The sequence below is a fragment of the Urocitellus parryii genome, chromosome 2 (genome assembly GCF_045843805.1).
Source record: "Urocitellus parryii isolate mUroPar1 chromosome 2, mUroPar1.hap1, whole genome shotgun sequence".
NCBI lineage: Eukaryota > Metazoa > Chordata > Mammalia > Rodentia > Sciuridae > Urocitellus > Urocitellus parryii.
The window spans coordinates 179,421,836-179,436,027 of record NC_135532.1 but is presented as its reverse complement, the minus strand read 5'-3'; positions in this window follow the sequence as shown (position 1 = coordinate 179,436,027).

Genomic DNA, 14,192 nt, shown 5'->3' with positions numbered 1-14,192 from the left:
AGGCATCCCATGTGTTTGACAGAGGAGTTTCCCAATAGCCAGGCTTTCTGCACCTTTGCACAGATACTTCCCAGCATCCAGGCATTCTGTATCTTTGCACAGAAACTTCCTAGCCATCAAGCATGCCATGATCACAAAGAGTATCAGAGACCAAATCCCAAACACAGAACTCCTACAGTTTACCAACAGAAGTTAAAGTCATCTGCAATGGTATCTTTAAAAACCAGAACTCAAAAGATAATTAAATATAATAAATGTTGAAATCAATACAATCCAAGCAGTATATTAAAGGGTCTCTGGAATTTTAAGAATACTTAATATGTCAATTTTTAATAATGCGAACACAACCATGACGTGTTACTAGTCAAGCTATAGGTTCAGGGAAGACAAAATTGAAAAAAAAAATTGAGATGGATGGTGAGTCTATCACCATTAAACAGTGTAAACTTGGGGACATCATTTCATCTCTTTAAGGTGTATTCTCTTCATTTGTAATGTGGTATTACTTGTGATTATTAAATAAAATAATATTTGAAGAACACACAGCATACACTAAACACTAGTTTATCAATTTAACCAAGTGTAAGTATTTTCTCCACTCTAAGAATCATATTCTTCTCTTATATTTTGGTCAATATACAGTTAGAATTTGATGGTTCTCATATTCATCTTGAGTCATTCATCTGACAACTGCTTCTCAGTATTGTAGGGTCAACCAATCACTTCACTTCTATTAACTACCTGAAATTCAAGATTAATCATTGCTGTTGACTGCTGATCCCTCCTCACAGTCACCCTTTCTCCATGAAAACATCACAGGATGATATACAGGAATATCTATCTTTGCTGAAAGTTGAGATAGCTAAATACCATAAGAAAGGAAATGAATTATCATCACTATACTATATTTGAATTAACTATTATACAAATGAAAGATATCAAAAGGGTTAAATCTTTCAATGGGGGAATTTCACAGATGTCTCCAGGTCCTATTTTGATTCTCTTGTCCTCGCATTTACCTTTTAAAAATAACCCCTACAAATAATATCAGAATTCTAACCTGTAAATCTCTATTTTTTTTTTTAAGAAAGGCTACTGTGTACTCATTGATTTGATTTCCCTCCAGAGTGTGTTCTCCTTACTCTAAGTCTTAGTTATCCATTGTAGAACACACTCTATGGGTGTCACCAAGATAGTTCATGGTGGCCTTTGGCATTCCTAGACTCACAGGATTGTCCAGGGTTATGAGGTTGCTTAGATACCCTAAGTTGGAGGGCCCCCATGAACAGGAGCTGAGCATCGCCTCCTTAGCCTTGAGTAATGGGGGTGTGGAACTGGCATCCCATGAAGTGAGAAGCAAGTGGGCCTTACCTTTTCTGGAAAAGGAAGTGCAGCTCTGGGATTGGATGTCACCCAAGGGGACTGGGCTACACACCACCCTGTTTGTTGTAACACAATTCTTTGCCTTATTTGTGTGGAGTATTCTATCAAATGTCTTCCCCTAATAAATACTGGCATTTGGGTGCACTTACTCTCTTGTCTCTTGCCTCCCTTGCTTTCCTTGTCCTCCAGCTTGGGAGCTGACACCTGAAGTCTCAGAGCTGTCTCTGACCCCCGAAAAAGGTATTTCTGTATTTGTATGGTCTTTTAGTTGCCAGCCCAGCCAGCTGGCAACACTAAGACTTGGAGTAAATTTTAGAGCAGCCACAAACAGACCAAGTTAGTTCTTTCTGAAAGTATAAACTTCACATAGGCATATAGTTTTGTTTTTCTTTATGTCCTACATGTAATTTATTCAATCTCTTCCACATATGTACACTTACACCTGAACACACACATTTCTCAGACACATTTCAGGATAGCATCTAAATATATTTTTGTGGAAAATATTTTTCTAATAGCCTCCAAAATAGGTAAGACCATCTACCTTACAGTGAAGTTATTATTTACTTAGTATTGTGTATTTTCCTCATCCCATACCCATTCTCAAACTGCATACCCATGCTAGAATTAAAAAGATAAGCCTTTCTATGGATCAAATCCTACCTAGTGTTATTACTTCAATTGTGCAAACACCAAGCTAAAGATTTTAAATGTCACTTTTAAGAGAATAAGTTCTTAAACATGACTTTTTCTTCCCCACACCTTCTGGTGGTGGTGGAGGAGAGGAGCACTTGGGGGAGATAGGTTCTTTGTTTTGGAGTGGGTGAAACAGAATCTTCAGCTAATTCCTATCATTGTTATCATTTCTTGTTAAATGAGTGTACTTTCCGTTTGCCTTTATGGAAGGAACATTAACTCTAATTTCTTATGCAGTGATTTTTCTCCAGATGAATACTTTATCCTTAGGGTTTTTTTTCTCTTTATTTTAGATATTTAATGTACATAGTATATAAAACCACCTGGACTTCTCTATATTACAATAAATGAATTGAATTCAAGAGATACATATTTTAATTACTTATCTTGGTAATCAAAGAAGGAAAAGAAATCTCATGATCCTCATGCATCTAGAGAGCAAATGAGGAAGAGTGAAAGAGGGGAGGAAATTAAATGTGATGATTTGAGAGGAAACAAGGAGTTATTCACTCTTCATCAAGCTGAGATCTAGTGTCAATTTTAAAGTAAATTGCTATCAGCAGAGATAATTTGTTCACCAAAAGGCAAACAAGAGAAAATCAAATGGATTAGGTTGGATGGATGCCATCTTCTTAGATACTTCAAGTGAGATTATACAGACATTAGCATTCCAGGTATGCTACTAAAAATATTTTGGAATTAGAACAAGAGCTCAAAAATTACTCAGCTTCTAGAAACTTTGGCAACTAATCGTTTCTTCTTTTAAAAAGTAAAGTTTTCTCTTACAAAAACAAAAATGTCTTTTATTTCAATTTGAAAAACAGTCATCCTTTAAATTAAATCATTGTTTATCAGGGGAAAGTTAATTGAAAAACATGTTTTTCTAACTAAATGGAAGCCTGCATCATGCAGGCAATAAACATTCTTGCTTGAAAGGAATTCTTGCTCCTTCTTCTAAAACTGCCATGGGAATAAAATAGAAAAGGGGGAAAAAAAAAACAGGAGAAAAAAAGCCCCACACAGCCCTGTAGTTGTGTCTAGTTTAGGAGCCAAATGGGATTTTGAAGCCTACAAGTTTTCTGTTCACTTCCAAATTTAGCACCCACAAATTTCCCATTTGGCTAATCATGTTCCCCAATCCTGAGTGCAAGCCATTTTTTTGAGAAATGCTAGTGTCAGTTGCTCCTTGTTAACAACCATAGCTAATCTACTCCACTGGATATTTGGCAAAAGTTTATTTTATAGTTTCTGGAAGTCCATGTAGTGTAAGATGAAAGTGAGAAAAAGCAGTAGATCTATAATACCAGTTCATGAAATATGGCAAGGAAATATTTTCAAAGGCAAACCATTTGTGAGCCCTAACTCTCAGTAAACTACAACATAGGCATATCACAAATAGGACACTGATTTCTATTTCTGTTTGTTTGTCTGCTGGTTTTGATTCTTTGCTTTTTATTTCTTCTTTTAGAAATAATTTACTGTAACTAAAATGTCACATATTTTCCAATGTGCTCTAACAAAATTTTTTATGAACCCAGTGACAGGAGATTATGAAGCCCTTCCTGTTAAAGTTGATTGCTGTTTGTCTGTATCATCCACTTTTCAATTAACTCAATGCTATTATTTCTTAAAATTCACATAGAGCCTAGCATGGGGCCTCACTTATAGTATATATTCTGTTAATGTTTGATAAGGAATGAAAATGATTCTTTTTCTTGATCTTATTTGTCAATCTCTTACAATCCCCCAAGAAATTGCCTTGTAGAGTGGAGAAAGTAGTTTGTATGCAATGAATATTTGCAAATCCATAACCAAGTATAATCTTGACCCTGAAAAAGAATACATAGATTCAAATTTTGAGTGTCTCCTTTGGCTCACATCTTTTTCACTTAATTATTCCCTCAAATCTTATAAAACTATATTACCTTCAGTGTTTTAAATGACCAATCTGAAGTTCAAAAGACAAAATCACTTCTACCAAACATGCAACTATTTTATGTGGGACATGAATTAAAATCTGGATTTCAAAGCAAGTCATTTATCCACTAAACATAAAATGAAAGAGAGAAAAGATATATAATCACTGATGAATTAAAGGAAACCTAATTTGGTATAGTGGTGCCTGCCTATAATCCCAGTGACTCAAGAGGCTGAGGTCCCAATGGTTAATCAATTCTATAGTGAGAGAAGAACAGGAGTATTGGGTTTGAGAAGAGACTATCATTGAGAGAAGTGGTAAGGCAAAGGGAGGCCACAGATGAAATGAAGAAATATATGAAAAGCATTTCAGAAGTCCAAGATTGAACTGACTTTACACAGAATCAGAGGAAATTTGCAATTCATTAAGAACCACGTATAATAATAAAAGCATCATAAAGTGACATTCAAGAGGTCAGGAGCCAAATGGAGTTGGTTTTTCTATTTGAAATACAGAATATTTTATTTTTCTGACATTTTCTTTCCCTCTTTTTGACCTGGTGAACTCGTGCTATTCTTCAACAACAATTTCAAATATTCTCCCATAAAATATTCTCAGATTCCCAGAGTGAACCCCAGTCTCTGACATCTATGAACTTCCTAAAATTTTTGCTTCAGGTAGAATTTACCACATCACATTATTCTTGTTGATGCCCATAGAGAAGGACTTCATTAATATGTGAACTGATTTTTATTAACTTGTTAACTACATACCTTGCATGTAATAGATGAATAGAATATTCTTTACTTGAGGCATGAGCAAGTTCATTATGGGCAGGGTAGTTTTGCTCAGCTCAGACTTTTCTAATATATACATATTAATCAGATGAATTGAGAATTCAACTCCAAGGGCTTAAAGAAGGAAAACAGGCCAACATTTTGGGGATGGAACAGACAATATGGCAATTAGAATCTCCCTGTAAGTATGAGCAGGACATGTTCACAGTCAGAATTCCCCAGAAAAATGAATATAGCTGGCTGGCAAAATATGGAATGTAAAGGTTTTCTTCTAGACTATGTGCTACTGGGTCTTCATTTTCAAAACTAAGATGTGGTTATGGGTGTAGTTCCATGGCAGAGCACATACCATGCGTATAGCCCTGGATTCAATCCACAGCACTAATAAATAAATAAATAAATAATAAACTAGAAGAATCAAGTTGAATTTCAAAGCACCACTCCTATAGCACTCTTCTTACATATTGGAATTAGAGTTTGTTTCTTTCTTGTTCCTCTGTTATTTTAACTCAGGGGCCATGATATTTACTTATGTATTTCTTCAGTTTTTTTTTTCCACATCAGAAATAAGGGATTGCTTATCACTGGCTTATTTACTTGACCTTTCCAATTGACCAAATTATACAATATATACAAATATATTACAGTAAAACCCATATCATGTATAATTATAATGCACCAATAAAAATAAATAAATAAATGAAAAAAATAAAAATAATTTCTTGTGGTATGTGATCCCAATTTTTATTGATTCATTTGATTAAATGAACTGGGTGAAACTCAAAATCAAGACCATAAAGAATTAAAATTTTTTGTAGTTGGCAATTCCTAGGAATACAATGTTATTCTTGCATACTGAATATCTATTATGTTTTCCTTACCCATGATTGGAAAATCACAAATGAATTTTTAAAGTGTCCTTATAATACATAAATATATAATTAAGCATGAGAAAGATGAATAAGGAATTCAGTTAATAGTTATACCTGGGTAAAAAGTAGGAATCATATGAATTCTGGATAGCTGAATACAGAGGTTTTTGTTATTTGTTTTTTGTTTTTGTACCAAGGATTACACCCAAGGGTGCTTAACCACTGAGGCATATCCACAGCCTATTTTATTTTTTATTTTGAAACAGGGTCTCATTACGTTGCTCAGGGCCTTGCTAAATTGCTTACGCTAGCTTGGGACTTGTGATCCTTCTGCCTCAGCCTCCCCAGCTGCTGGGATTACAGGCATGTGCCACCACGCCCAGCAATCACAAATATATTAATGAGATCTGAACCAATGTTAATACTTAAAGCTGAGTGATTCAGTACTCATGTGTTCACGATCCTGTTAATTCTTTTTCATGTATGTGAAATATATAGAGACAGGTTAATATTACCATAAACAATGAAGATTCCTACAATGACATCACCTAGGCAGTGCATCATGGCTGGAAAGTGGCTCTTACCCAAGAAAAATCTAGTGCCCATCTTCTTACTCTCCAACAGATCTCTAACTTTCACGCCCTCCTATGAGCAATCTTGTCCTTCACAGTAGGCTGGGTCTATCTCCAGCTGCAGGGAATGCATCTGATCATTTCCTTTGCAATAAATGTTTGAGGCAGAGGATGTAAAGATATTTTGGCCAATGAGAGAGAAGGGCCATGTGAGGGGATTCTGGGAAAGTTTTTAGTTTTACAATGAAGATACACAACAAAAATTGTTGCTTTCCTGCTTTGCTACCTGCATGTGATTCCTGGAATGCCTGCAGTCATGTTGATACCATCTTGATTCCACGGGCCCAATCTTCTGTGTTAAGTGTACACATGGAGAAGAAATAACAGAAATGTGGGACAGAGACAGGTTAATGAACCATTGAATTAACAAATGGCTGTTGTCTTTTCTGTGAGATAAAAATATGCTTATTTTAAGGTTATTTTAAAGTTGTGGTTGCTAAACCTTCCTAAATGATTCATCGTTTTCTTATTCTTCTGTTGGATTATTTTAGAATGCATTCTTAGGACTAGAGTTTTTATTCATATTTGCTCTCAAAATGAGTTTTAAAATTGCTTTCCAGTAAAATTGTAAAATTCAACAGCCCTGTAAAGCAAAGACAGAATAACAACGAAGATTATATTGTCTTTTATGAGTAACCAGCCATGTTATAATTTATTGAACTAGTGATCATATACCCAGGAAAAAACAATTCACAAATGAGCCTGAACTCACAATATTGCTTAAAATTTTGGACTGTGTAGACCTTTTGGAGTCAATTTATTGTCTGTGAATTACAGAACAGAAATCCCTATTATAGAATTTTAAGTAACATAAATACTTACACCCTAATTATTTCTTCTAGTGATTGAGGATGTTGATGTTAAGAAAATTCCAAGCTAACTTTTATTTTCATCTATAAATACCTTTTATGTTCCTGGAACAGGTTAAAGACTTTGCAGTTAATGTGCTGCTACGTCCCTCACCAGATTCAAGACCATCTTATATCTTTTCACTGGTTTTCCTTTACTTCTTCAATTCTAAAACTGCTAGGATGGATACTATTTTTAGACTTTTTCATATCCTTGTCTTCTTGCATTGAAGAAGGTGACTCTGGAATCATTGGCAAACACCAGGCATTTTTAATTATAATTAGCAAATTGTTGTAAACAGAGAAAATAAAGGAGCCAATGGCTGTCAGAGCCATTAATGCTGATTAAACTAGGCTGTGTGGGCCCATGTTTTGTTTTAAAGCATTCACGCTGTAAGAAATCCGGCCTGCTTTCCTCATTGCCATGGCAATATTCAGGTCTTCATGGATATATGATGGGTAGAGCATTTTCTAACCACTGCACATTAGCTTAGACCAAAGTTGTACGTGCCTAAATAAAAGGGGGGGGGGGGGAGTGGAATGAAAAGAGTGTGTGTACTTGTGGAAATCTAACCAATCCATTCTCCTTATAATCATTAAGAGAGAATAATTACATTATATAGACACTCCCATCCCTACCTTCACAGATTTATTCCCATGCACTAATATTAATAAAATATTCAGAATGTGTTTGAAAATTCCTATAGTCTTTATCCTTGAGTGATGCAGTACTTTTATTTATTTGTAGCTGCTTATCATTTATTTATTTTGTGGTACTCCCCCAAACCCAAGGCATTGCACATGCTAATCAGGAGCTCTGCCTCTGACCTATATCCTCAGCCTCGTGTTATTCTTTTTGTTGTTGTTTTTTGTCTTGTGGTACTGGGAATTGAACTCAGGGGTGTTTTAACACTGAGATACATTCACAGCCCTTTTTTATATTTTATTTTGAAACAGGGTCTCTCTAAGTTGCAAAGGCTGGCTTCAACTGTGACCCTCTCAGCCTCCCATTTGGGGGAATTATAGGCATGTGTCACTGTGCTTTGCCCTCTTCTCATTCTTAATAAAGGATTTTTAAATAATAGAAAAAAAAATAAAGGGGAACAAGCTACCAGCAACAAAAAACTTGTACATTTACCACATATATGGTACAATGTCAAACCTTTAATGCATGTGGGTATCATTTAATTTAATCATTTAAACTATTCTATGAGAGAAATTATGCTAGGGCTGGGGATGTGGCTCAAAGGTAGAGTGTCTGCCTGGCAACACAAGGCACTGGGTTTGATCCCCAACACCACAAAAAAATAATTAAAAAAAAATCATCATGCTCATTTTACATGGAAGATTATACTTTAATGATCCTAATAGTCTGATATCTATATAAGACTTATCTATATACAAAAACTAAGATTCAAATTCCATATTTGCAAAAACTGGCATATAATTTAATATTGAAAATACATATATTATGTGTGTATCTATGCTCTGATATCTATTAAATTTATATGTATGGCCTTGAAATACAAGGGAGACAAGTAGAATAGAGGAAAGGGACCTGGGGAAAGAGGGAGGGAGAGAAAGCGGAGGTACTGAGGACCAAAACTGACCAAATTTTATTGTTATATTGTGTGCATGTACAAATATATAATAATAAATTCCACCATTACATATAATTATGATGCCCTAAGAAGAAAAATATATATCTACATATGAGTGTTTACACGTTTCCCTTTCTGGTGTTCTCTCTTTTAAATCTAATCTTTCATAATTAAACTTCTCTTTATTTGTACAAATGAATCTTCAACTTCACCATGTACATCTTTGGTAAAGTCAGTCTCTGAACTTCCTTGAATGCTTTATCTCATAAACCTTAATGATGTAAAGAAAATAATTGCTTTTACAAACTTTTAATTACATGAAGCAATGTCTACTCAAATTTAAAGAGATTCATTTTGATTTTAATTTAGAATCTAATAGCCACAACACATAAATATTATATTTTTAAACTAACACTGAAATTTTAGTGTCATGAGTTCAGATACATGTCAATATGTAAAACTGCCTCTTTCTATGATTTTTTTGAGAGAGAGAGAATTTTTTAATATTTATTTTTAGTTTTCGGCCAACATAACATCTTTATTTGTATGTGGTGCTGAGGATCGAACCCAGCGCCTTGTGCATGCCAGGCAAGCATGTTACCTCTTGAGCCACATCCCCAGCCCTTTCTATGATTTTTTTTTATATCAGGTTTCGAAATAAATTTGTTTGTATTTCTCTGTTATCACCCCATTCTAGTCTAATGAGAAATTAGCTTCATACTGGTTTTCAAAATTTTGTTTTCCTTTAAAAAACATTGTTGAAAGATTGTTCAGATTCAGGTTGTCAAGGGAGGTTCTGGCTTAAATGAAACACGGAAGCCCTGACACTTGCTGATGCTAAGTACCTGCAGCCTCCAGTGGCCACAATGGAGCCAGGATTCTCAACAAGCACCTGAGAAGGTTGGTCCCTCTGTTGAGGAGCTCTTTCATCTTCACCACACCTTCAGCACAATTTAGGATGGATGTGTTTTCATAGCAAATGAGTATGCATTCTTTTCACTTTTCATTAATTTTGTATTTTAAAAATATCTTCAGGAAATTTACCTTCTTTGAAGGAAAGGAAGACCATCCTACTACCCCCTCACCCTCCTGGCCTTTCTCATCTCTTTCGTGGGTTCTTGCTACAGAGAAGAAATTGTCATCTCATTTCTCTAATTTGCACTGCACGAAGCCAGAAATAATGGTATTTTCTGCTCGAATGCAAACCAATCATTTATTTGGACGCCCCTGAAAGAACTTAATTTGCTCAACTAGTCAGTATTCTGCCTCCGTTAAAGGATCCCAGACGCACACTTGGACTTTTCTTTTAACTCACGTTTCTCCCCCTGCTCACCCCCACATACCACCTCCTCAAGCTTTCCCAAGTGAGAGCTGCCTGCCAACCCCTCCCCTTCACCTCCTTCAAGCTATTATTCTGGGCTCTAGTTACCCCCAGAGCTGTGTCTCAAACCTAAGGCTCACATTTGCCTAAAGTAAATAATAAGCAGAGAGAACAGACAACCGGTTTGTTTTGCCACCTATTTTGGGACCGTGAGGTAATGCTGACCTATTCAGTGAGTGCTGCAAATGGCTGACAGACATTTTTGAGAATCTCAGTGGTGAGAGATGAGGAATGCCCCAGCTAGGGCTAGCAGCAGAGTCCAACCTGGCACACAAGCCGCTTTTTAAGGGGCCAGTGGGAAGAATTTTTAATGTTTCCATTCAGAGCAGGATTGAACTGCTCATTGACAAACCACCTAGACATTTTGTTTTGCTGGGTACTAGAATGTGTCTTTTTTTGTCTTTGAACTTTACATTATTTTCCACATTTAAGAGAAGGATCAATGATTAGTCCATGGTTTCTTCTATTGACATTTCTTATTTTCTAGCCTGATGTGTGTGTGTTTAAGAGGTAGAGTAAAAGAGAAAGGAAGAGAATAAAAAGAGATTAAATTAATGTTGGGTTACTAAGATTAATATGCAAATACTATCTATTATAGTTTTGAGGTCTTCATAGAATTATTCTGTAAAGATCTTTTCCAAATTAATTCAACATTTGATAAATAAATAACACTCTATCATTAGAACAAAAGAGAGAACAAAGAAAATACTCAAAAGAGTGACCAACCAACACACTGTATTACATACTTGTATGTTGTGTGTGTGTGTGTGTGTGTGTGTGTATATATATATATATATATATGAAACCAGATGTATAAATATACATATTTTTGTTAAAAATACATATTTTAAAAATATATACAATGTAAAATTACTTGTCCTTTCCATTTAACTCACTTCTGTGTCCTGGATTTCTTTCTGTAAAATAGTATTGGCAAGCTGAAGTTCCTTTCTGTCTTTCACTATAATGAATTTTTAAGCTTTGAAGATTTAAAGTACCACAGATATTCCAAAGAATAAGTTGATATGAGACTGAGGTACTTTTACAAAAAATTTTTGTGAAGAACTCAAGCAATGTGTTGAGGGGTAGCTGGTCTGTACTAAAAACAATAGAAAAGATGATAACTGATAGGAACAAATCTATAATTAAAATTTTCTGTGGTTAATACAGTTGGGAAAGCAAATAATTGTCCTGGTAAAGGAGACAATCTGCCCCTTGCCCTTCATCATGGAATCTAGGGCAGTGTCGGGATTCCCTTAAGAACTTGCCCTGGTACCTAGAAGAAGCTCCTGGGAAGCCCAAATTATTTTCATCTAATGTTTTAGCTCTGTGCCAGGAAACCAGCACAGGTAAGAAGTCACTCAACTGTGAGTCCAGGTTGCCACATAACCTCTTTGTTGGATCAGTTGAACAACTATACATGACCTTTAACTTTACTGGATGACTCTAAACAATTGAATCTCTGTGATAAGTAGTTTCTCTCATTGGTCTTTCACTAAACCATATCAATTCATAAATATTATTAAAAACATCTTAGAAGAAAATAATAAGGAAAAAATTTGTTGGTAACTAGGTGTATATCCTAAGAATGATTTCAATGATATACTTACAAGTGAAAAAGAACAGTTTATAGAAGACAGAGTACTTTATAATTGTGGATAGATGTAACATATAGATCTAACATGTTACAAATGTGAACTTGAAATTGATACTGGTAAAATTACAGAGGGGAAATTAGTAACGGGACATTACCAGATTTTATTTTCTTAGAATCACTAAATTTATAGATGTAGGATTTTGCCACCGATTACCATAGTCAGGATGTAAGCATGGGAAGAATATTGAGCCTAATTAGAAATCCAGGTAGATCATTGTTTTGGCCTTTACCATTCAGGTATTATATCTGAAAGCAGAAACTCAGACCAAACTTTAGGGCTGAACAATATGAAATGAACAATATGTTCTAACAAACCACTAAAGTTGTAGCACATTGAATGAACAAATGTGTTCTCACAGACAACTATAAGAGTTGTGATTAAAGCTAATAGGAGCAGAGTAGAGACAAAGGAAGGAAACTGACCATGCACAAGGAGCTGAGAGGATTTTTCCAGAAATTCTGATGCTGCCTCTAATTTCCCCTGAATATACAGTGTGCAAATACCATAAAACTCTAATTATGCTTTCTTGTAAATGTAATAAATATATCTGGCTGTATTTGCAACAAGAAAGGGAAATAAGAGATGCATGAAAATCAATATAAATTATTTCATAATTAGTTGAATAAACATAACTATGGAGAGGCATTGAATCTCCACATCAACCAGGAGTAAACTTCTTAATTGGTAGACACAGCAACCTCTGTCACCTTCTGCATAGTTCAATATTTTGTAGTAATAATGTGGATGTAACTAAAGGGATAACTAAAATATAACAGTGTGCTGAAGCCAATATAAAATATGTTTAAGATAAAATTCAGGAGGACTATGATATACTTGGATTAAAAATCTTAATACCACAGATATCATTTCTATCCAAATTCATCCATGGATTTAATGTAATCACAATCAAAATACAAGAAATTTTTTTTTCTTCTGGTGTATCTTTTAGAAATTGAAGTGTTTTAAAATATGTATGGAAATATGGAGTCAAAACAAAAAAATGATAAAAAGCTGAAGTAATTAAGGCACTAAAAACAACACATCGATACACAGAGAGATCTGGTTGTTTTCACAAATGGTGCTGCTTCAATTGAATATGCACCTTACACTGTGCTCAAAATTAAACTCCAGAAGAACTCAAAATCTAAAAGCAAAAAGTAAAACAAGGAAGAAAAGAAAAGAAAGCTTCTGAAAGATAACAAAAGAAAAATCTCATGTCTTTGTAGTAAAAGATTTCTTAAGCAGACTTCTTAAATACAAAACCATAGATATTAATGTTATTAAGCTTTTTTAAAGTTGAAAATTGTGGTACATCAAGACATTGCTAGTGAGAAGAATGAATTTAAAGATTGGGAAACTATTTGCATTACACATATCTTACTTCTATGGAAATACATAGGAAACTACAAATGAAAATAAAATGTTATAAAACCTTTTTTTAAAATGAGAAAAATAATAAACAGACACATCAGAAAACAAAATATGCAAATGCTCTGAATCTGTTTTCAAATATTTAGTTATCAGGAAAGTGTAAATTAAAACTGCAATGTACTACTACTACTACTCTCCCATGTGAATAGCAAAACTTAAAAAGAAAAGAACAAAAGACACACCAAGTGTTAGTGTGGATGGGAACAACTAGGATTCTTATACACTTCTGGTGTGACTTTCAACTGATAAAACCCATCTTCACAAACTTTTACCATTATTTACTAATCTGAATATACAATATTCTAATTTAGTCCTTCTACTACTGTGACTAAACTTAATAGGGCTGGGCGTGATGGTGCACACCTGTAATCCAAACAGCTTGGGAAGCTGAAGCAGGAAGATGACAAGTTCAAAGTCAGCCTTGGCGATTTAGTGAGTCCCTAAGCAACTTAGAACGACCCTGTCTCAAAATAAAAAGAGCTGGAGCTGTGACTCACTGGTTATGTGCCCTGGGTTCAATTCCCAGTACCAAAAAATAATAAATAAGTGAATAAATAAATAAACAAAATCAATAGAAATGAATGGTATAGGCACTGAAAGCTGCTATCCATATTCTCATAACTTTTGACCATATCTTTATAAATGGCATACTACACATGAATATATAAAATATAGATTGGCTTTCATGCAAGCACAAAAAGATATGATATTGAATAAATCAAGGTAGATACATGGGAATACATACTACACAGATGTTTCTACATATGTAAGGCATAAGCAAATCAAATCTATAATGGTGCCACAGTCTGGCTGGGCACAAATCAGGAACCACTCAAGCAGGAACAAACTTTATTTCTGAACTCCACCAGCACACTCCACACACGCTCCCCAGGAACTCTCCCGAAAGCCACTCGGGTCCTCCAAGAACCACCAACCTGAAATCCCTCCTCCAGCACTTCCCCAACCAATTCGAAC